Source organism: Zeugodacus cucurbitae, chromosome 2, assembly GCF_028554725.1.
Source record: "Zeugodacus cucurbitae isolate PBARC_wt_2022May chromosome 2, idZeuCucr1.2, whole genome shotgun sequence".
NCBI classification, from domain to species: Eukaryota; Metazoa; Arthropoda; class Insecta; order Diptera; family Tephritidae; genus Zeugodacus; species Zeugodacus cucurbitae.
Genome location: NC_071667.1, coordinates 3,120,807 through 3,144,085, shown reverse-complemented (window position 1 = coordinate 3,144,085; position 23,279 = coordinate 3,120,807). Strand labels below are relative to the sequence as shown.

The window sequence follows — 23,279 nt, the reverse complement described above, 5'->3', positions numbered from 1 at the left end:
GTCTTCAAAGTTCTGGTATATAGGAAATACCGGTAGTTGTGAAGCGATTTAGATTTTCACAACATATCATTGGGATGTAAGGCAACTATTACAAACCAAGTTTCATTGAAATCGGTCGAGTAGTTCCTGAGATATGGTTTTTGACCCATAAGTGGGCGACGCCACGCCCATTTTCCATTTTGTAAAAAATCTGAGTGCAGCTTTCATCTGCCATTTCTTATGTGAAATTAGTGTTTCTGACGTTTTTCGTTAATGAGTTAACCCACTTTTAGTAATTTTCAACCTAACTTTTGTATGGTAGGTGGGCGTGGTTATGATCCGATTTCTTTCATTCTTGGACTGCATGAGGAAGAGGCTAAAAAAAACGATTGGTTTATATAGCTCTATTGGTTTGCGAGATATGTACAAAAAACTAAGTAGGGGGCGGGGCCACGCCCATTTCCCCAAAAAAATTACATCCAAATACACCCCTTCATAGTGCGATCCTTCATACCAAATTTTATTTCCATAGCTTTGTTTATGGCTTAGTTATGGCACTTTATGTATTTTCGGTTTTCGCCATTTTGTGGGCGTGGCAGTGGTCCAATTTTGCTCATTTTCGAAAGCAACCTTCCTATGGTGCCAAGAAATAAGTGTGCCAAGTTTCATCAAGATATCTTACAGACAGACATTCGGATTTGATCCACTCTTCACCCTGATCACTTTGGTATATATAAGCCTATATCTAACTCGTTTAGTTTTGGGTGTTACAAACAACCGTTATGTGAACAAAACTATAATACTCTCTGTAGCAACTTTTGTTGCGAGAGTATAAAAAAAAAAAATTCGACAAGCTCACACACAGGACGGCGGTGTCACATGGACGACAACAAAACCTACTTGAGAAGAGAACAGAAAATATATGTATTCCTAGAATTCGTTTTTGTTTGTAGTTTGTTTGTTGTTGTTGTTATTTGCATGTCCCCTTTTAGTTTGCCGCATCTCAGCGCCGCAACATAAAATCATCAAAGTTGTTAGCATCACAAGTTGCTTGATGGGCCACTACACTTGTGCGCAGGCATTGAAGTCTGTATACATTATATATGGATGGATGTGTGTGTTTGCTACGCACAGCAAAAAGAAGCAAAAACTATCTGTCCAATGTGTTAAGTTACTAAACAAAAAACTCAAATTGGCTGTCATTAATATTGTCAACCGGAAGTTTGCCAACACACACACACGCACACTCGTTCAACATGCAACTCGCTGAAGAAAAAATAATAAAAAGCAACAACAAATCTGTGCGACACCAAAGTCCCTAGTGATTGCTGCTGATTTGCCGGTGCTGGGCATGATAGGCCACTCAATGAGCTTCGCCGTGGCACCCAGCTCACACACACACAAACACAACCGTCCACTGCCATTTGCATATATATACTGGTGCAAAATGCTATAAATTTCATTTGTGCATTGAGGCATAACCATATGTTATGTATATTTATGGGTTTATGGTTGGCAACATGAGTCGCTGTTAAAGTGATGATCGTCAGCAGCAACAACAACGTGCGGAGCGCATGTTGCATGTGGTAATAAGGTAAAATACGTAGAATATAGTAAGAATGCACATATCAGTAACTTCACTGCATTCAAAGGGACACCAGTAAGCGGAAATGTACTTTGTCACATTGCTAGCGATCGGCTCGACACATGTTGCAAGAAGCAACAATGTTATAGTAAGTTTTTACCGTAATTTTGCTCTCCGAAAGGCACGAAATTTTTTGGACTCATGAAATCATTATCATTCACGCTTTAGCGAATCGTTCAAACGCCTTATTGAATTGAGTTGCTGGAAATTTTGCCCAGGAAATTTATGCGCTACATTAATTTAAAATGATTCAGCCTTCGACTGGTTTGAGTAACTGGAGGAGATCACGATGAGCAGGCGTATGGCGCAGTAAAAGAGACAGACAGATAATCAGATAGCCATTCATACGAGTACATACATATGCATGCCTTCAGATATTTAAGCAGACAGTTTGGCAGTGCGTTGGCAAACGACCTTGTGCGCATGCGCAGGCATTTCACAAACCTTTAATCGCATTAAGCGCACGCAATGCAGACAAATAATAAAATAAGAGCCCAAAGGCAAAGGTAGTCCTTTTTTCACGAGATCGAATTTTAAATGAGGCGCAAAAACGAAATCGTGTGCAAGTCTATAAAACGCCTCAGAAGTTTGCACTGCGCATATTTTTGTCTGAATTATTAGCAAAGGTATGCCGCCGACGACAAGTTTCCGATGAAGTGAATTGTCGTATAGTTCAAGTGTAAATTCAATCAATTGAGTGTGATGAAAGGCCACAAGGGAGCGCTACACCTTCTACATACAATGGGTCTAAATGAGAGAGCGACACATTCCTTTGAATACTGTTGGAATTTATTGAGGCTTAAATCACTATTAAGCTTTCAACTAACTCACCTTTGCTCTCACTTAGTCTGCAAGCTAGCACTTCTGTAGAGAATTTTGATGAAAATCATCTGAGAGTCGGTTTAGTTTTTAGTAGATCCATAACATCGAACCATAATTTTGTTCGGACAACGGTCGTTAGGTGAGGTAGGGTTAGTGTGTGGCATAAAAACTGTTTTGAAACTCACACAAGTAGAGTGGCCGTATATGAGTATATCAGCGACAATTGTTCCTCAAAAAAGCCAAATATCATTTGCTTAGCGAGGCGAATATGAATATGAAGGAGACTTCCGTTCAAATTAAGGAACTTCCCGATAAGCGCAATCAACTGTATCGAAAATCGAAATGTTGCTACAACAACTTTTACAAAACCGCATGACAGCAACTACATTTCACACTTCTTTGCTTGATTATTCATCACACACACACACAGTCATATCCTTGTAAATAATAAATTAATCGCTGGTAATTTGTAAAGCATAGCAATGCCGTCAACCAAACGATCGATGACGAGGAAATAAAAAATGCAATAAATACACCTGTGTATGTGAAGTGAGCAATTAATAATTGAATGAATGAGTGAATATTTTTTTTCAGACAAGTGAATGCAGTCAGGCAAGTACAACTGCCATTTTTAGGCATAAATTAATAAGTGGAATGGAACAAAATAAAAATTGTGAAAAATATTGATTACAATTTTAAATACACAAACATACATAGGTACATATGTACGTATGTATTTTCGAGCAAGCCAATTATTCACGCTTTAAAAAAATCGAAAATGATACAATGCAATTTTATAGCAATAATTTAACAACTTTTAAACAGGTTTCTAAAAACAATAACAACAAGGTGTTGCAAAATGTTCCAAATATAGAGCTATTACTTCATCTTCAGATATTACATAGTCACATATATTTATAAACACATACATACTATACGAGTGCACTCGTACTTGGTATGTGTGTCATGCATACCGCTAAGTGCTGAAAATTGAGTAGCATTCGAGACGCGAAAAAAAATTTGCAACCACAACGACACCTTTCGGAGCGACACATGTACATACGTTCATATGTATATATATGCATGTATATATATGCATACCAAAAATATCTTAAGTGCTGCTCTTAACCAACAAATTAGCCGCTTCATTCATTCATTCATTTGCTCATTCTTTTTGCTCTGTTTTGAGTGTTTTTTGTCATTTAAATTGGCTTTGTTGTGGTTTTGTGAATACATCATCACAATTTAAACTGAAGACCAACTGAATAATGCATGACCAATTATGTGCATTTTGCTATATGGACACACACATCTACAACGTAGGCAAACATATGTGCGCTTGTATGTGATGAAGGCAGCATAAATGTATGTCAGCATCGAAGGGAGTCACAATGCCTACGGAATAAGGTCATGACTAACCAAGAAACCGGCAAAACAGCAATCAAATAAATACCAAAATAGAACAAGAAAAAATAATAATAACAACAAAAGCACGGAGTGTGTATGTGTGGGGTTGAGCGAAGCCAAAGTGACATGCTGAAGAGAACCCTTTTTTGGTCTGCCTCTTAATGCTGCAACGCTGCCAAGACGAGCATTGTTGTTGCCATAAGATTTAAGTAGAATAAGAACGATATATGTAAGAACAGTAACTATTGAAGATATAAAAGGTAGATGGAATGTTTTTGTGTCCAAAAGAAAGTTTAACAAAATAAAATGATTTCTAAAAGCAAGGCAAGACTATAAACCCAAACGACTTTTAATAAAATTATGTTTTAAAATATAAAATAATTTCATTATGGTTACTTGTAAATAAAGAAAAAAATTTAATTCTTACTCTGCCAATGTCAATCGCTAAAAAGGTTAAATTATTCCTGCTTCTATAGTTCTAGTCTCCTGGGATTCAATTGTCAACGATCTTCTTCTTTTGCCTTTTATTTCAACATGAAGCAGGAACTTCGTGAGATCATTTTGTACAACAACAAAGAAAAAACTATATTTATCAATACAAACTTTAGACTAACCTCAAGCCTTGAAGCTTCTTCTTGTGAAATTAATATTTATACTCTCGCAACAAATGTTGCTAGAGAGTATTATAGTTTTGTTCACATAACGGTTGTTTGTAACACCCAAAACTAAACGAGTTAGATATAGGGTTATATATACCAAAGTGATCAGGGTGAAGAGTGGAGTTCAAATCCGAATGTCTGTCTGTCCGTCCGTCCGTCCGTCCGTCCGTCCGTCTGTGCAAGCTGTAACTTGAGTAAAAATTAAGATATCTTGATGAAACTTGGCACACTTATTTCTTGGCACCATAGGAAGGTTGCTTTCGAAAATGAGCAAAATCGGACCACTGCCACGCCCACAAAATGGCGAAAACCGAAAAGACATAAAGTGCCATAACTAAGCCATAAACAAAGCTATGGAAATAAAATTTGGAATAAAGGATCGCACTAGGAAGGACTATATTTGGATGTAATTCTTTTGGGGAAATGGGCGTGGCCCCGCCCCCTACTTAGTTTTTTGTAAATATCTCGCAAACCAATAGAGCTATATAAACCAAACTTTCTGCAATCGTTTTTTTTAGCTACTTCCTCATGCAGTCCAAAAATGAAAGAAATCGGATCATAACCACGCCCACCTCCCATACGAAAGATAGGTTGAAAATTACTAAAAGTGGGTTAACTCATTAACGAAAAACGTCAGAAACACTAAATTTCACATAAGGAATGGCAGATGAAAGCTGCACTCAGATTTTTTTACAAAATGGAAAATGGGCGTGGCGTCGCCCACTTATGGGTCAAAAACCATATCTCAGGAACTACTCGACCGATTTCAATGAAACTTGGTTTGTAATAGTTTCCTTACATCCCAATGATATGTTGTGAAAATAGGCCAAATCGCTTCACAACTACCGGTATTTCCTATATACCAGAACTTTGAAGGCAATCTAAATCGTTTACTTTACAATATATAAAGTAAGTACTAGTGAAGATATCGATGCAGAACTTTGCACAAATACTATGTTAATAGTGTGGCAGCCCCATTCTAAAAATCGCCGAAATCGGACCATAGGTTTTTAAGGCCCCATATATCGAACACGAGGACCTCGGTGCTTCTAACCTAATATTATGGTTTCCATCTTTCAATGGACTTTATACAATATATATGACGAATATGTGGGTCAAATTGTGTATTATATAATAGAAATAAAGTTAAATAAATAAATTGCGAGAGTATAAAATGTTCGGTTACACCCGAACTTAGCCCTTCCTTATTTGTTTTAAATATATTTATTTCTATCAAAAATTCAGTGATCTATCAAACTGTTCTCTAATATTTATTTTATTTTTTATGTTTGAAAAAAAAAAAACTTAAAATTTCAGGGATTTTTTCGATCAAAAAATATAAATCGCTTCAATGTTACGTAGATTACGTCAGACTTAGCAATATTCTCCCAGGCACTTAAGTTTAAGTGTTCTTAAATATTGTTTTGCAATCGCTCAAACGCCAACACATAGTAAACTTGTTGAATTTTCCATATTCATATCATAAATAATTTGATATTTTCTTTCTTCAATTAATATTATATAAATCTTTTCGGCTACCGAAATGGCATATTAATCACTACAGAACACACAGTATTTCCACTATAATTTTTAATTTTGTTATTCACTTTATTTACACAATTTCTCGCTGTGTCAGCGCGTGTAAAATGTTTGCGTTTTCAAGCTCACCTTACCTTCATTCGGTTGGCTTAAAAATACAATATTTTATTTTTGCAATTCTATTATTTTTGCTTTAGCCAGCATTCTTTCGCCGACTTTATTTTGTGCTTAATAATCTTTTTAATTCTACCTCCAAGACGCCCACGCTCAAGCACGTCGCGCATTACTCATGACTTGCTGACTTTTTATTTTCCTTAAATATTGTTGTTTTTTTTTTTTAATTTGCGGCTGCTTTATTTATTTTTTCACGCTTTTGGTTCATTCTGTTTACCTTCATACTGCCGTTAGGTCACCAGCGGCTTGTTTTGCGATGCTTCGCTTTTTAAAACATATATGATTTGTGTTTTCATTTTCGTGTTGTTTTTGTTTTTGTTGTAGTTGCATATTTCATGTTTTAATTTTTTTACGGTCGCTTCTGGCCTTTCTTTGACATTGACAGTAGCCTTTTTGCCATTTTTATTGCTGCTCTTCATTTGCAGCTGTTCTGTATCTCTGCATTTGTTGTTGTTTTTGTTTGTGTGTGTGTGTGTGCTGCTTGGCGTGTGTCTCAGTTTTGCGCCGATTGTTTGCAAATTTTACGCTCACTTTGTGTGCTAAATGCTTTTTATTTTAAAGACAACAAGCATTGCAGCGTCTTTTTGGCTTTTTGGCTTTTTCGCTGTTTCTTTTGTTTTTGATGTTGTTGTTTTTGCACCTCACACTCGTCTTACCTCACTCAACGCATTAATTTGTTAAACAAATTTCGCAAAATCACGCGTATAAACCGATATGTGTATGCATACATATGTTTATCTCGTTCAATTTTGTCCGCTTCTTGTGTCTTTTGTATTCATCGATCGCAACGCATTTGTTTGCATGACTCACTTTGTGGTTATACTTAAACTTGTAGAAAAAAAGAAACAAAATTTCGAAACAAAAAAGTAAAATCTCATGTCTCGATGCTATTTCTGGTTTATTGCGTAGCTCATTAATTCTTTTTTAATGTCTTTTTACTTTTTCGCGTAATCTATTGGTTCTCTGCCAGCTGAGTATGGGATCATATCACACAAGCTGATGAGGTTTCTGCTTCAATGTCTAACAGAGACAGTTGTATTTTGTTTTAGAAAACGTTCCATTGGTTTTATCGTGAGGGTGGAGAGATTTTATTGTACAAATGGTTATTTTAGTGATTTTATGAAAAGCTTACGCTTATAACTCTTCTTATGACTTTGAAAATATACACATTTTGTATTTCCTATTTATAAGCTTAGATATCTCCTATTCTGCTAAAAAAAAGCTTTGTTAAAACCAAAAAAACACTTTCAAAGTTTATTGCAGAGTTGGTCAGCTGTATAATTTCTCTCTAAAAATTATTGCGAGAAATATTAAATATAAACTATAAAGGTAATATACCCTTTTGAAATTTTGTTTGTAGGCTGTAAGCCTTTACTTCTTTCTTACTTTATCACTTTTGTACCATACATTTCTGCAATTCTAAGAGCAAAAACATTACACAATTCAACAACATGTTTTTTCCAATTCGTATCCGATTCCAATGAAGTTCGTGTTTTTTGTGTAAACACTAATCACGGAAATGTGTTGGAACGCCAAGCACAAAAAGCAACACAATTAAAACTAAAATAGCTTAGAAATCTCAGCAACATCAAGAAGACCCACATAAATTAATTTGAGGAAAATTAATTAGCGCACCGGCAACCTGGCAACCGACACACGCACGCACTTTCCACTCGGTTATCTCTAACCACTTTACCTCTTTATTGGATTCTCACGAAACAAGGTCACAATGTGTTTTCTTTTCTACACCGCCAACCGGTAGCTTCTTTTAAAACAACAGCAATATATGTATGTTGATCAGCTGCTGCACCGAACGCGATCGCGGGCGAACACAAATAAGTGATGGGACGAACCGGTAAGCTGGCGGTCAACCGGTTGAGCGCTGGCGCCAGGGCACTGAATAGAACGCGGCGAGACGAGTGCGCGGTGGAGTGGTGTGGACAACGCTAGTGAGCGAAGTGGGAGGTGTTGAGCTATTTACTACTTTCTGATGCAACACTTGCAAATGGCAGTACGCGATAAATTGAAGAAGCCAGCGCAGTAGGAAGGCGAGGTAAGGGAGACGCTGAATTATAAGAAACAAGGCTTTTCATTGGCCGATTATGGCAGACGCACGCAATACCAGATCCTCACAGTCTCCACGAAATAGTGCTCCAATGATTTTCCAGTTCCACTTATTATGTTAACACGCAATTAGAGTATTGGAGTTGATGGCGCTCGCGGCAAAAACAAGTAGCAACTGGAAACTCAAGCTTATGGCAGGAGTGGAAATTCCATCTCCTGAAGATGACAGTTTCTGGAAGACAATGACGGTGTAGTGAGGGGTCTTAACTACAGTGCGCAATGCGCTGACAGACGACTGAAGGGGTGATCGGTTGCCCAGAGTTAGGCAAAGAGGTGTAAAAGACGCACTTGAAGCGTGATGTATATGTGAGTAACTGGAGTGCGGCGGTAATGTGTGGAGCAGAGTAGAGTGGAGTGGCATGGCGTGGCGACTAGTGAAGTGGCTGCTAAATGCAGTAGCGCGAAGAATTTCTGCGAAAAAACACGCAACAACCACTTGAGTGTCGGCTCTACGAAGAACCATGCCTAACTATTTAAGTTAAATGGTAAGAAAAACATGAAACAAACAAACAACAACAAAAGCTAAAACCAAATAGAGTGCAGAAGAATAAATACAACAAGTGAAGCAAAACAGCCGCCAAGTGGCGAAGTAGCTACTGGTCTTTAAGTATACGAGAAACCAAGCAAGATGCAGAGTTGAGAAGCAATAAGAAGACGGAAAGTGTGTGGATGTGAACAAGTCTATGTATATATACATATATATATGTATGTATGTATGTACATGATGTAAATATAATCAAACATTCCTTCTTTCTACTGAAAACGAATTCTTATTCGTGCCATTTGTTGTTGTATTTATAAAATCTTATTAGAGTCAGCATTAAGAAGTGAAGGAGTGAAGTTTACAATTTGCGTGGGAATTTCAGAAGCAATTCATATCTCTTTTATTATTATTTATAGTCTGGCGGGTAGTTACCGTAACCGCAGTGAAATGAGAAGAGTAAATAGCGAAGTAAATGACTTATAACAACAAATAAGTAAACAATGTAGACCAGTGCGACAGTGGCGAATGAAATGAATTTAAAATATTCTAAAGGAATTGTTCAAAATAATGGATGACAAAGAAAAAGTCTTGAAGTACGCTGAAAATTTTTAAATCCTGAAAGCATACTGTACGTTCAAGTGAGACTAGCATTGCCAGTTCGTTGTTATTGTTGTTGCATTAAATATTCTAAAAAGTATTTGACTGAAAAATTCCGTTCCAACTGAGACCAAAATTATCAATACTCTCAGCTGTTAAATTTGGAATAAATGCTGTAAAATGTTTCAAGGTCACGCCGGTCACACGAAGATCAATTTCATCGCTATTAAAGATTTAACTAATGTATTTCAAATAATGAAGAACCAAATATCATACACTAAATCTGACAGAAACTCTTTCACAAATTACTTCAAAAAAATCTGGCAACTCTACCGCCAACAGCCAGCGAAGAAGTCACAAGTCATTGCTACTTTTACACTTCCTCCACGACACTTCACAACAATAAATAAAACAATCACACATTATCGTAGTATATATTCAGATGTATGTATGTATTTAAATGTCCATTACACGCGTCTCCATGTTTGTATGTATGTAAATACGTCGAGCTCTATACTATATACATTGTTATTTCTACATATTCACGCCCTTTGCTAATATACAAGTCATCCGCGTCCGGAGTTCAATTTACATGCGTTCGACAACGTCATGGAACTCCACCAACGAAAAAACGAACATAAAATCAAAAACAACAACAACAACACATTTACATACACTGATTGCCGCTGGTTACCTTTGCCGCCCGTTTCACTCCATCAGCCAACTTACTACTAAGTAAATTAAGTAAATTTGCGGTTTCAGTCTCAATGACTTCCACAAGACGCACACACACACACACACACACACAATAGAGGCTTACACACACAGCCACAAAAATAGTGCTCATGAATTGCCAATCCCTCGGGCATTGGAGTCGGGTGCAAAGCGCATGAATTCTGTAATTTTAGTTGTAAAATCAGCCATGACCCGCGAGACCGACGAACTCATACTTCTCTGCCTGTGTACCTGAGCAGAAGTGTGTAGATAACTACGTAGGAACGTAGGAGTAGCTAACTTCATTGACTCTGCCTCTGAGTTGTGTTGTATTCGCGAACAAAAACTGTTTTTGCGTTGCCATGGGATTTCTCAACTTTTTGCTCTGAGCACTAAGCCTTCATAGTTTTAAACTCATACTTTTTGTTGAGTTCTAACTTAGGTATGGTTCATGGTTCTCCTATTCTATTTCTAATTATTTATTAATAAACGAGTAAATGACGTTTGTAGCGGAAACTAGAGCGCTGAGAAGTGAGTAGCACAGCAGCCAACTTAACTCAGTCACTCCAAGCAATGAGCTTGAGTCTTTGAATTTTCTGTTTTTGCTAGAGTTCTAGTTGTTTTGTTGTTGACTTACCTTTATTTCTTTTATGCTGCGTTCAAATTAAATGGGCTTCCGTAACTGTAAATAAGAAATAGATCAAAATACAAATTAATTCGTGTTTCATTTTTTGTTGACAATTTCACTTAGAACAACACTGCAACCATGTACATGCATACTAACAAAAAGAGCACTCGAAATCTTAAAGAATCTATTAGCACTTTCCCACACATTAAACAACCAATTCACAACTGACAGAACACCGAACAGTGTGTCAACAAGGCCGTTACTACCTATACTATGTACTCGTTAGTTTGCACACTTCTAAGGTGCGCGTATTTACTCATAACTGTATGGTCAGTACAAGGTACAAGTGACCGGTCTTCCTTGAAATTACGTGCGTAACAATTAGCTTTCTTTCCGGTATATCACACACATCTATTGTCGGTGTGACCCAGAGGCGGTTAAACGTTAGAAAAACACGTTGCACAAACACACACACACAAAAGGTTTTTAAAACGAAGAAACGTGAAATCGCACGGGATTTATTCCCATTCACAAAAATTTTTAGTTACCAACTGTTTGCTTTGGCATAAAAAAATGCTGAAGACAAGACAACGATTTACGACGATGTTGTAAGTCATTCCAGGAAACACACTCGGGTGGCAGAGTTAACGAAAAGCACAAGCATGACGGGTGTGACAAAGTGGCGTGATTAAACCTAGTTGCAACTATAGCATTTATGTGTGTTTAAGTTTCACACGTCTCCAAATAAGTATGTATTTTAAGGTTTACATTTTGAAGACAGCTTTTCTGGAATGGTTAAAAGCAAATACATTTCGTTTACCTTTTAATTGGTATCTACTACATGGGTGTTATATTTAGCTTTTAATAGCTTTTAGGCACTACATAGTGGTTTTTGTATATAGAGCTTTAGCTGAAATAAATACATTTCCTTTTGTATGGAACTGCGACTTTTTCCAAGCAGGTGGCAAACATTTTTGTAAAAATGTATTGAAGATAAGAAAAATATTACTATTTGGATATACAACAAGAGGTTTAAAAAGGGTTTTATTGTCGTGCAGATAAGTTCCACCTCTGTTGTTCTACACACAATATTTGCTTTTCTTGTTTTGTTAATGTATGGTAAAATGTATGTAATATTTCGCCAAGTTGAAGCATAGCCAAAAGTTAGGTTAGGTTAGGTAAGGAGGCTGATCCTGATTGCGTTAGAGATCGCATCGGATCTCACTTGAACAGCTAAAAATGCAGGCCCTTTGTGATGTCAACGAAAACACTCCTACAATTTAAGGGTCGGGCAGTAATCTAGCAACAGAGCGCTTAGGGTCTTACCGAAACATAGCGCCAAAATATTTCAAGCAATTAACTATTCCTAACTTATTTTTTTTTAAGTTTCTTTCCGTACTGTTGTTGGGAATTCTCACTATTCATTTTATTATTGTTGTATGTGTACTTTTATTAGCATAATTTTGTAATGAATCATAAAATAATATTTTCATTATGGCAACGTGAATATTATTTCATTTTTCGTTTTTGCTTTGAGTTAATTTTCGCATTCTTTTGTTAAACATTCCATGTTTCCTCGCACGTTAGTTTCAACTTTTGTTCTCTAGCACACGTGTCAATCATCATATTTGTAGGCAATTTGTCATATATATATGTACATGTCTAAATAAGTGTATATAAAAGTTTATAAAACTCTTTGTCAACTCACTTTACCGCTTTTGCAAATATTGTTTTATTGTCTTCATTCACACTTTTTTCTTTAGAACAAAAATAAACCATTCAGTTAGATGTATGCATGTATGTCTGTATACGTTCATATGTATTTTTCTTTTCTTTCTATTATGAGCCTGCTTTCATAGCTAATTAATATGCTGCCTATCTCGAAGAAATCTCGAGATGAGATCTCACGTTGCTTGGCACTTCAAATACAGCGCATACATATATATATATTTGGCGTAGGAACCGCTTTAAGCGATTATAGCCGAATCCACCAGAGCGCGCCACTCATTCCTCCTTTTTGCTTTTTGGCGCCAATTGGAAACACCAAGTGAAGCCAGGTCACTTTGCACTTGGTCTTTCCACCGGAGTGGAGGTCGTCCTCTTCCGCGGCTTCCTCCAGCGGGTACTGCATCGAATACTTTCAGAGCTGGAGTGTTTTCTTCCATCCGTACAACATGACCTAGCCAGCGTAGCCGCTGTCTTTTTATTCGCTGAACTATGTCAATGTCATACATACTTATGTACAATAAATGTAAAAAATTTCAAATGTGCTCACACGTACATATAGTACATAATATGTACATATTCTATATTATATATTTGTATATAATTCAATTAACTTAAAAATTATATAGCTCGCTTGCTTGTATTGTTAACTACCTTCACTTGTAGCGTTTTCTTTGTAACATTTATTCTGCCCTGTATTCGGATTTTCAAATTGTGGATGATAGTTGACCAGCATAATAGGAAGACATTTCTCTGTTCTTTTATCACGTAAAAAATGGAAAACATTCAAAAAGGTAGTACAGCATTTGTATAATGTTGGAATAAAAAAAGGCAGCATTTTCATCGAGAAAAGAAAACGCTATTAGTTTTAATAATAAATTAAACACTTCATCTCCATTTTGTTTATATTTTGGTCGAGTTCATTGACCTTTGACAAGGGCTTGTTTACCTTTTGGGTGAGTTCATTGACCTTTGACGAGGGCTTGTTTACCTTTTGAGTGGGGTCCATGCCCATTTTGAGCCGAGGTCCATGATCTTTGAGAGGGGTTTGGTTACATTTTTAAGGATCACTTGAGGTTAGGTTTGTTAAATGTTAGGAAATTTTATAAAGTTAAGTTTGTTGATATTTTGGGTGGATCTCCTGAAATCTATAGGTAAATTGGTACTAGTAAAAAAAATATGAAAAAGATGAAAATTTTAAGAATTTCAGAAATTCAATAAAAATCTAAATTACTTTATTTCAATAGTATATTGTCTCAGCTATCGTTTGCTATCAGTTTAAGTCACTTAGCTTTAATTAAAACAGAGTTATGGGCAAAGAAGCAGAGATGTTGCAATTCTTTAAATTCGATACTATTGGATTTTTGAGTATTTTCATGAAAGGGAACAAATGCTTCCATTTTAAATTTAAAAAACTACAAGTGATAAGCTTGATAATACTGAAAATTTCATAAAGATATTCAAAAAATTGAGCATATTATTGTAATTAGAATCAAACGTGTTGGTTAGGCTGAATTTTGAAAAATCGAATTTTCTCAATTTTTTTTTTTTGCCGAATATTTGGGTCAAATTCTGTGTTATCTTAATCAGATTAAGTAAATAAATAAATTGTGAAAGTATAAAATGATTGGTTCCGCTCGAACTTAGCCCTTCCTTTCTTGTTTACATTAATTGTATATGAGAGAACCAGCCAATACGAATTTTATGAATGTTATTTTGTATGAAATCGCACATGGCATTTAAATCAGGCAATTAAAATCTGGTATTTTGTAAAATAAAGCGCTTTTTAACAAGATATCAGGTTTTTCAAAATCTATACACTATACACATACATATATAAACTATAAATACATATATATATCTATATACATATATACTCATTAAACAACAAGTATGTTCAGAGATCAAAATATGCAGGTAAATCATTCACCATCATTCGCACTCATTTGTTGTTTCAATGAATTTATAAAAAAGTTTTAAGGTGTGTCTTATATATATTTCGAATTGGAATTTCGAAATGGATGCAAAGGTTTGGCACAATCGGTCGTCCCGAACATATCGATAATTAAGTTAATGATAAATGTAACTATAATTTCAATCGAAAACCTGATATAGAAATAGCAGAAGCTCTGGCTTTATGTTAATAACGGATGTCTCAACCAAAAATTCGATGATGAAGAATTACGGTACAACCGTTGTTTAATATTTGAGGAAACTGAGGTACATATTCGGTAGAGACGTAAAACTTGTGTCCGAAAAAATAACAACAAAAGGACAAGATTTTTTAAAACAGATCCAAAAAGAGTATAACCAATTTTTATCAGTCTCTTTAGGTGCAGTATTTTGAGCTGAAAATTTGCATGATTTTCCCATAAACCCTTTAATGAAAATTGTAAAGCGCACATTTAGGCGAATAAAGCTATTTATCACAAAATTTACTAAAAATCGTGTTTTCCGTTCACTAATCGATAGTAATTACAAAGTAATTTTGAAAAAATAAAATAAAAATCTTAAAACAAGTACATGAACTTGCTTTTGCTTTGTTCAATTGTTTATACATCTATTTTGATTTACATATATACAAGCATTAGTATAATAACAAATAATTGAATAATTAAAATGGAAACACATACTTAATCCAACTTAATTGCAGCTTAATCTGCGCAGTCAAATGGATTTAATCATATTTTAAGCGGTTTAGCCTTTAGCGTGAGTGAATTCGCAGGTATCTTTAGTACCGTTATACAAATAAATGCATACATTTTGGTGAATTAATTTTTACAATTGTGCACGAAATTTCTGGCGTGCTGCATTAAAAAGTGATTTCAGAAATAAATCAATGAAAAACATACGAAAATAGTGTGCGGCGCTGAATCACTGCAGAATTCAATACGCGTACCTTGTATGCTTCAAAATTGCTTGCCACAAATATACATGCAAAATAAATTATTTGCAACTGGTGGCAGGTGGCTGGTGGCTGGTGGCACGGTGTACGCATTGCATGTGGAACGCTAAGTTTCCGAAAGCGAAATGTCTACGCTGTTATTTTTAAATGATTTGTTTTTCTTCAAATCTTGCTTTTTAGCCAGTTTTCAGTTGAATTTTTTGATTAGAAACGAAATAAATTTCTGTTTAAAACTCGATGAGCAATTAATCTACGTCTACATGTTTATTTGCGCGTATGAAAGAAACAGTAAAATTCCGTTAGACCGTTTAATTTATTAACTGTAAAGTGTTGAGCAACCCATCATTCTTCAATTTGGCACAACTAAATTTCAAATGACATGCAATTAATAATTGAAATGCATGAAAATAACAAACGAATTGAAGCGTAAAGCAATTCGCATAAAACAAAGCCATGCCGCCGTCAGCCATTTCTCAAAATAATTTCGACCGAAAAAAAAGAAAATGCTCAAATTGCAGACGGACATCAAGTGGCGCCTCAAATGCGCCATAAAAGCGCCATTAGGCCGCTGCTACAACTTTTTTCAGCACTCAATTTAGAGACGCACACACACTTTAAATTGCCATTTTAACGCTAAAAGCTGCAGCAGCAGCGGCAAGTAGCAATGGCAACAATGTCTACAACAAGAACAACAACAACAGCTAGAAAATAGTGAGCAATTAATGCTGGCGGGCAACTATTTAACGATTAAATCATTTGCTATGTGTGGGTACAACGTTCAGCCGGCGAATGGGCGGCAACAGCGCAGCGGGTGGCGGGACAGCGGAAAGCAAACGAAAATTAAAAAAAAATAAAAAGAAATTATTTTTTAAGTTACACATAGTTCATAGCGCGCGTTAGACGTTATAGTGGCTCTGATGACATCAACAACAAATTGTCCAAAGTGGCCGATTAATTTTGTAGACTTTATATGTATAAAAGTATGTATTTGTGTATATGTGTATGTATATGCCGTCAATAAATTAAACTGGCGACAAATATAAGTGATTGATTATGCTTTCTAGATTATACAACAACTGTGAGCTATAAAAAATTAATATTAAAATTGCCATGAAATGCTATAAAACAAGCGTAAGCACATTGAATTACATATTTACATGTGTATGTATGTACTGGTGTACTTATTTAATTTTGTACGCCGATCTAATGACTTTAACATATTGAATTTCAAAACATTGGCTTGAAAAACTATTGCAAAATTTATAGCCTGTACGTAATTTTGTAAAACAGCTTGAGCTAACGGTTTTGTCTTTTCGCTTAAATCTTTATTTGCATCTCGAAGATTTTTAAAATTTTTCTAATTTTTATTTCTACAAAGAGCGCTTCAAATGGCCAACTTTTCACTTCACTCGACGTCTGCGCTCATAAACGTATTTTGAAAACCAAAAACGTATAGGGTATAAAAATTCCACAGCCAAATTAGATTCGTTTCGTGTAAGTTTTTTATGTCATCATCATCAAATATGTGAGTGAGCGCATTGAGTAATTTCTGATTTAATGCCGCCCCAAAAGCTATAAAAAAATAATTATATGGAATTACAATAAGACGATTTGATAATCTCAGGCAACAGAAGAAAACTAAATCTGCGGCGGCACTCCGATTGCAGCATCTGTGTGGCACACACGAACAGCCGAATGTCTGTATATTTAAATCTCCACAAACATACATACTTAAATACAAATATTATGCATGTGCCGCAATTGCAACAGTTCTTTTTTTCAGTTTTATTGCATTTTATTGCTGCTTCTAAAATGAATACACAGCTTTTTTACGGTATTTTTCTAACGCCACTCTAGCTCGGACTAGCTGCTGGCTGCTGGCTGCTGACTGTTGGCAGCTGAACGAAAATAGCGACGAATGTGACTATTTTTACGGCAGGCACCGCTCCACAGCCACGCGTTGCTGTCACACACACACGCACACACAAACAACAACATACGAGTATAATCCATGCAACACTTGCGTCTGGCGATGGCGAATTTCTTGGTGGCAACAAGCGCGTGCATATATGCATACGTGATTGCTTTATATGCATATCAGAGTCCTCCACTTACTCCTCCTCAGCGCCCTTGCACCAGCGCTTCGACTAAGGAATTTCCTCAGTCTGCGCGGAATTTCACTGAATTATAGCCGCAGTCGCGTCGCGTTGCGTCGCTCGAAATAAAATTGCCTAATTCATAGCAGCTTCGTGGAGGAATCACTCACTGTGCGCATTCAGCATTCAATTGCGGCAATCGGTGCTTCTCGTGCAGTGTTTCATCGTTTGTTTCTGTGCATTGTCGCCTCCGTTGCAACATGTTGTTGCAACATCAGCCATATTGTGTGATGGCTGCGCTTTTTTCCTAGTTTGTCCGTATGCGAGCATTTCAAGTTGCAATAAAATTTAATTGCTGTCAGTTAAAACATGATCCTAAATCTGGTCATTACACAAATTTTCAGTTAACTTAATGTTTGGTGCATTTATTGCTTCATAAAAATACCTGAACGAAAAGAATTTCTTTCGTTTGAAAATTTTGAATTATGCCATCAGCTTAATTGACTCGGAAACATGTAATTGTGGCGCCAACGCATGAAAAAAGTTTTAGTGGATAAAATTTCACTTTTTATTTTGCCGGAAAAATTATATATAAATATAAGTTCGATTTATGGAACGAATTTGCAAGAAATTTGTCTTCTAATGGCACTTTCAGAGTTCGAGTTATGGAAAACTTCGAGCTATAGAAGTTTGAATTATGGAAGCAAATTTGTATGAAATGTGATTTCTAAACATTATTGCCAGTTCAAAAGTTCGAGTTATGGCGATCTTCGACTTATATAAGTTCGAGTTATTGAAGTTCCACTGTATTTAACTCCATTTCTTCAAGAAACTTGCTTAATAAATTAAATCCCAACACATTGCTAGTTTCTATTTCTATGACCATATGTGTAACAGTCCAATAATGAGCTCATATTGTTTATCACACATTTTTAGCAAATTAAATTATTTGCACAAATCTTTGTTTATTTGTGAATTTTAATATTCACTTGTGTACTTTGCATTTTTGTATCAGTACGCCTCTCAATTATAGTAATAGCAATTGTTTGTACGAATATTGAAAAAAAAATCAAAGGAATTTTATCAGTTGCAATGTTATTTACTTTCAGTATTTGCAAATTGACTTTTGATGCAATCAGGGACTCAGTGAAGCGATAAGATACACATGTGTCATTTCATAAGTAAAATAAATGGGCGAGTAGACAAGGTGTGGTATATCAGTCATCAGTTGGTTGGCTTGAAAATCTATAATTTCCAAATGTAAGCAGTGGTAAGTAGTAAAAAGGCTCTAATTTTAAGAACCCTATTACCTTACTCCTTTGATTAGTTTATAGTGTTTCTGTAGTTGTCTCCTTTTAGTAAGTAGAGATCTAATTATATGGTTTCTCAATCAATCTAAATCCATACCATTAACGTTAACAATCTTGATCACCAACCTGAGTCTACACCAGATTATGAGTAATTCAAACTCTAACTAACGTCGACTGTCCTCATATTATGGAAACTAAAAACCAACAACAGTTCTTCTAAAAATATCTGTACTGAACACTATCGAATTGCCGAAATAGTGATTTTTTAAAAGAACCCATAAATTCAATTAAAAAAGAACAAACATTCGAATATCGAACGCTACGCCACGCAGAACGCCCATTTTAATGCTGTCACTAGCTACAGCAATCAAACATCCGCACAAAAACAGATATTTTCTAGTGCGTTGAAAAAGAGTGCTAAGGAGAATAAAGAGAAATAGAGGTGAAGCAATCTCGCTCCAACTTATTTTCTCGATCTTGATCCTATAGCTGATGTGTGTCTGAGCGCAATAGTGCAACAACGAGAAGAATATTATAGTAAGGAAAATGTTATTGGTCTAGTTGATTGAAGTAAGGCCATCAACAAGGCTAATTTTGGTCTATCAAGTATTACTCTGGGTTCGGTACAAAAATTGTGTAAAGAAAGACACCTCTTGATCAATCAAATAACTTAATATGTGTTTCAAATATTCCAAAAAAACACAGAAACGTTCTGAAATTCATTGAATAAAATATACTCTCTTTCAGCAATGCTCGTCCGCTCCACTATGTGCTTAGCCTTATACGAATAGTTTATTTTTTCGCAGTAGGAATGTAAATGTTTATCTACCGTATTGACGAAATTTCGAAATGTCTATACTTTTTAACTCTTAATGTTCAATTTTCTTCAAATGTGTAAGTCTATAATTTGCTCTCGGTGCTCATGCACTTTAATACTTTTTCTTGCAATATAAATGTTTGCCATTATTTTTGAAAACTATTTTTGAAATATTAAAACACACAATTAATTCTCGACAAAATTCCTTAATTTACATTTTTTCATACGTTTTCTTCTCTATATAATATGGTCGACTCTTCAGCTTTTCTCTTGCTCGTGTGGGTGCCACTGTTTATTGCTGGTGTTGTTGTTTTGTGCATTTCGAATTGTTGTACTCGTACGCTTGTCGCTAATGATAATGCAGCGTGTGATGATTCGTTATGCCTGCTTCATATATTTATTTTTAAATTTTATTCAAATTTTCTGTATTTTTTTGTTGTTGTTGCAGCATCAATTTAGCTGAGGATGAGGCGCTATTGCACTCACGACATAAATATTTGTTGTCATTCTATGTTTACCCGCTTGTGGCAGCACCTCTATTTCGAGTCATGTGTATTTTGGTCGCATGAAATCGCTATGTGAATTTTTTAAATGCAATTCTTATATTTTCGTGTTTTTCGCTTTCGCGGCAAGATTAAGAAATTGAGTGATACATTTTTGATTTTTTTGTATATTTATATTTATTTTTGTTTTTCATCTCATCATTTTTTAAATATAGCCCGTTTTTTAAATCTCACATTTAATTGTTTATTGCACCAATATGAGTAATATTTTTGACTTTTCAGTTGGCGAATCTGTATTAAAAATTGTAGAATCATATACATATATTTTTTTAAGTATTTTCACATTATTATTTGATACAAAAATAAAGCTTCAAACTTCTTCAGCTTTTCTTTAGGCGAAGCGCATAGTAAATCGTCACAACTATTTAAATATAATATAATGAGTACTAAGATTTAAGTAGTGCAGCATTATATTTAATAATGCGGTTTTATCAGAAATAAATTCTTAATTTGTTTTCGGTTTTATCGAGCATGATCCTATTTTACTCAAACATATATTAGGTCTACAACTTTGCTACCGCCGTTTTCCAATAGATGTCTCTAGGGTCAAACACTGGTCGATTAAATCGATTAAATCGTTTTATATCGATCTTGGACATTTGTGTCAACATTAACCCATCAAAATATTTGTAGAGATCTGTTTGCATCCCAAATTTTTGCTTTTCTTTTTTAATTTCAAGAAAAGTGCGGCTGAGCCTCATCGAATGCTTTCGGATACGTACGGTGAGGCTGTCCTAAGTGAAAGAACATGTTGCGAATTGTTTCAACGTTTTAGGAATGGTGATTATGAAGTCGAAGACCGGCATGGTGGTGGAAGGGAGAAGATTTTCAAAGATGCTGAATTGGTTGCTAAATCTAATTGAAACGTTTGAGCCGAGCACTAAAAGAAAAACGGCCACAGTACGAGGAAAGGCACAATAAGGTCTTTCGCCAACATGACAATGCTCGGACTCACGTCGCAAAGGTGGTAAAAAAATATTTGGAGACGATGAAATGGGAGATCTTACCCCACCCGCCGTATTCTCCAGACGTTGCTCCATCTGACTACCACTTGTTCCGATCGATGGCACACGGTCTAGCTAACGAGTACTTCAGTTCTTATGAAGAAGTGAAAAATTAGATTGATACTTGGATCGACTCGAAAGATGAGGAGTTCTTTCGTCACGGAATACGCATGCTGCCATAAAGAAGGTCAAAAGTAGTAGCTAGCGACGTCAAATATTTTGAATAACATTTTTGTTATCGTTTTTATACAATAAAGTCTTAAATTTACAACAAAAAAAAAAAAACGGCGGAGGCAAAGTAGACCTAATACCAATCGAGATTGCGATACCTTCACTATGTGCTTAGCTTCACGAGACAAAGTCTAATTCCAATGTGCTTCACCCATTAATATTCCAACTATATTCAACCTAATAAATATTCATAGCGATTTTATCTCGTTATTTATTTGCTGGAAATTAGCTAATTTAACGATCTCCTGCGAAGTTTCGTTTCCTGCATCGATTACCTGGGATGCCTATGTGCTTGCACACCTGCATTTGTCACCACAACAATTTCCAATGCCAATTACAACGTTATTGTAATTATTTAATTGCGAATTACTTGCCAAGACTGGTTCTGGGGGTATTAAGAAAGTATTTGTCGTGAGCAAAGTCATTAGATAATATACATTCATATATGAGTGCAAGCGAGCTTAGGGATAGAGAGTGTGATACGAGGCAATAAATATCTCAGTGGGTTTTATTTCTAGTTCATGTTACTTATAACTGCACCAAATGTGGGCTCAAATGCTTGAAAGCCACGTTCCACACGCTGACATGATATTCCACATATATTTTAGACTGTGATATATAAAGCGTTTGACAATTGGAATCCTCATTCTGGCATCATTATTTTAAGCTATCAGAATTATATAAAAGATCTCAATTTCAAATTTCAAAGAATTCTCCACAAAATTGTGTTCAATATCATATCTACTCTATAAAGAACGGTGTATGAATTAGAAAGTGTAACTTTCACGAAATTCTCATTATATTGCAAATTATTTACACATGCCTTTCTAATAACAATACACAAAAAGTTCTATTCAAAATTCGAAAGAATCGAAAAATTGTGTTTTTCTACGATGCTGCCGCTGTTACTTGCTTTCTATAGATACAATATCTTCAATATGCCGCATTCTTTCGTAAAGCTACTGTGAAATGCGGAAAATTAGTTTAGAAAAATAATTGCTAAAAAGCGGCAAAAAATGAGAGCTAACATATATGTATATATATGGTTATACATATGTATATCACAAAAATCTGACTAAAATTGCAACAATCAAATAAATTAGTTTGTTGTTTGCTTTTTGAGAGTTGCGGCTTTTCGTGGAACATGACTGCCACAGCTACTTGTACTCGTACTCACCACCCGTATTTAATTATTATTTATTTATTTTTGTAAATTTTTCTTCTACTCAACATTACACTCATTTGCCAGGTAATAGCTTTTGTTCGCTCATTGTTGTTTTTGTGTGTTTATCACAATGGGTTGTCGACTTCCAGCACTTCTAATTGAAGCATTTAATTAGCACCCATCTGCGCGCCTCTGGTCATCACACGAACACACACATTCACAGCAATGTTTAAAAATAGTGAAGAAAGTCAAGTGGCAAGAAATAATTATTGAAAGTAATTGCAACAACAACAACAAAAAAGTCGCAAAAGCAATTATATACAACTCCATTTTGGCGCTAATCAAATGCTCGGCCATTCAGTGGCGATTCTAAGGAGAGAATAAGTGCGCCGGCGCAACAGTAGCACAAATAGCGAACGAAAATACATAAATAATGCTGAAAAGCAAAAATTGTTTTGGTAAAAATGGTTTCTAAAAATTCTTTGAGTAATGAAAGTGGAGAAAAGTGCTGACACACTTTAACGAAGAACACTATGTCGGAGCGAATAGTTGAACACCAGCGAGCCATAAAGGTAACAATCCATACTTTATTATATGAATTAGTGTCGGTTATTATAAATTTAAGTCATAACATTTATTGTTGCTGAGCAGAAGACAACGAACAAATGCCAAGCAATTTCAGCACAAGTTA

The 23,279-nt window shown here is 35.4% G+C and overlaps 1 protein-coding gene across 4 annotated transcripts in view; it reads right to left on the bottom strand.

The window, feature by feature from the left end:
* LOC105221591 (serine-rich adhesin for platelets) overlaps positions 1 to 23,279 on the bottom strand; it is a 139,099-nt gene that overhangs the window by 94,723 nt on the left and 21,097 nt on the right. For all 4 annotated transcript variants that reach the window (XM_011198686.3, XM_054226036.1, XM_054226035.1 and 1 more), the window contains exon 2: positions 10,782 to 10,826. The gene's annotated coding sequence lies outside the window, so the exon portion shown is untranslated. The remainder of the gene's footprint in view (positions 1 to 10,781; positions 10,827 to 23,279) is intronic.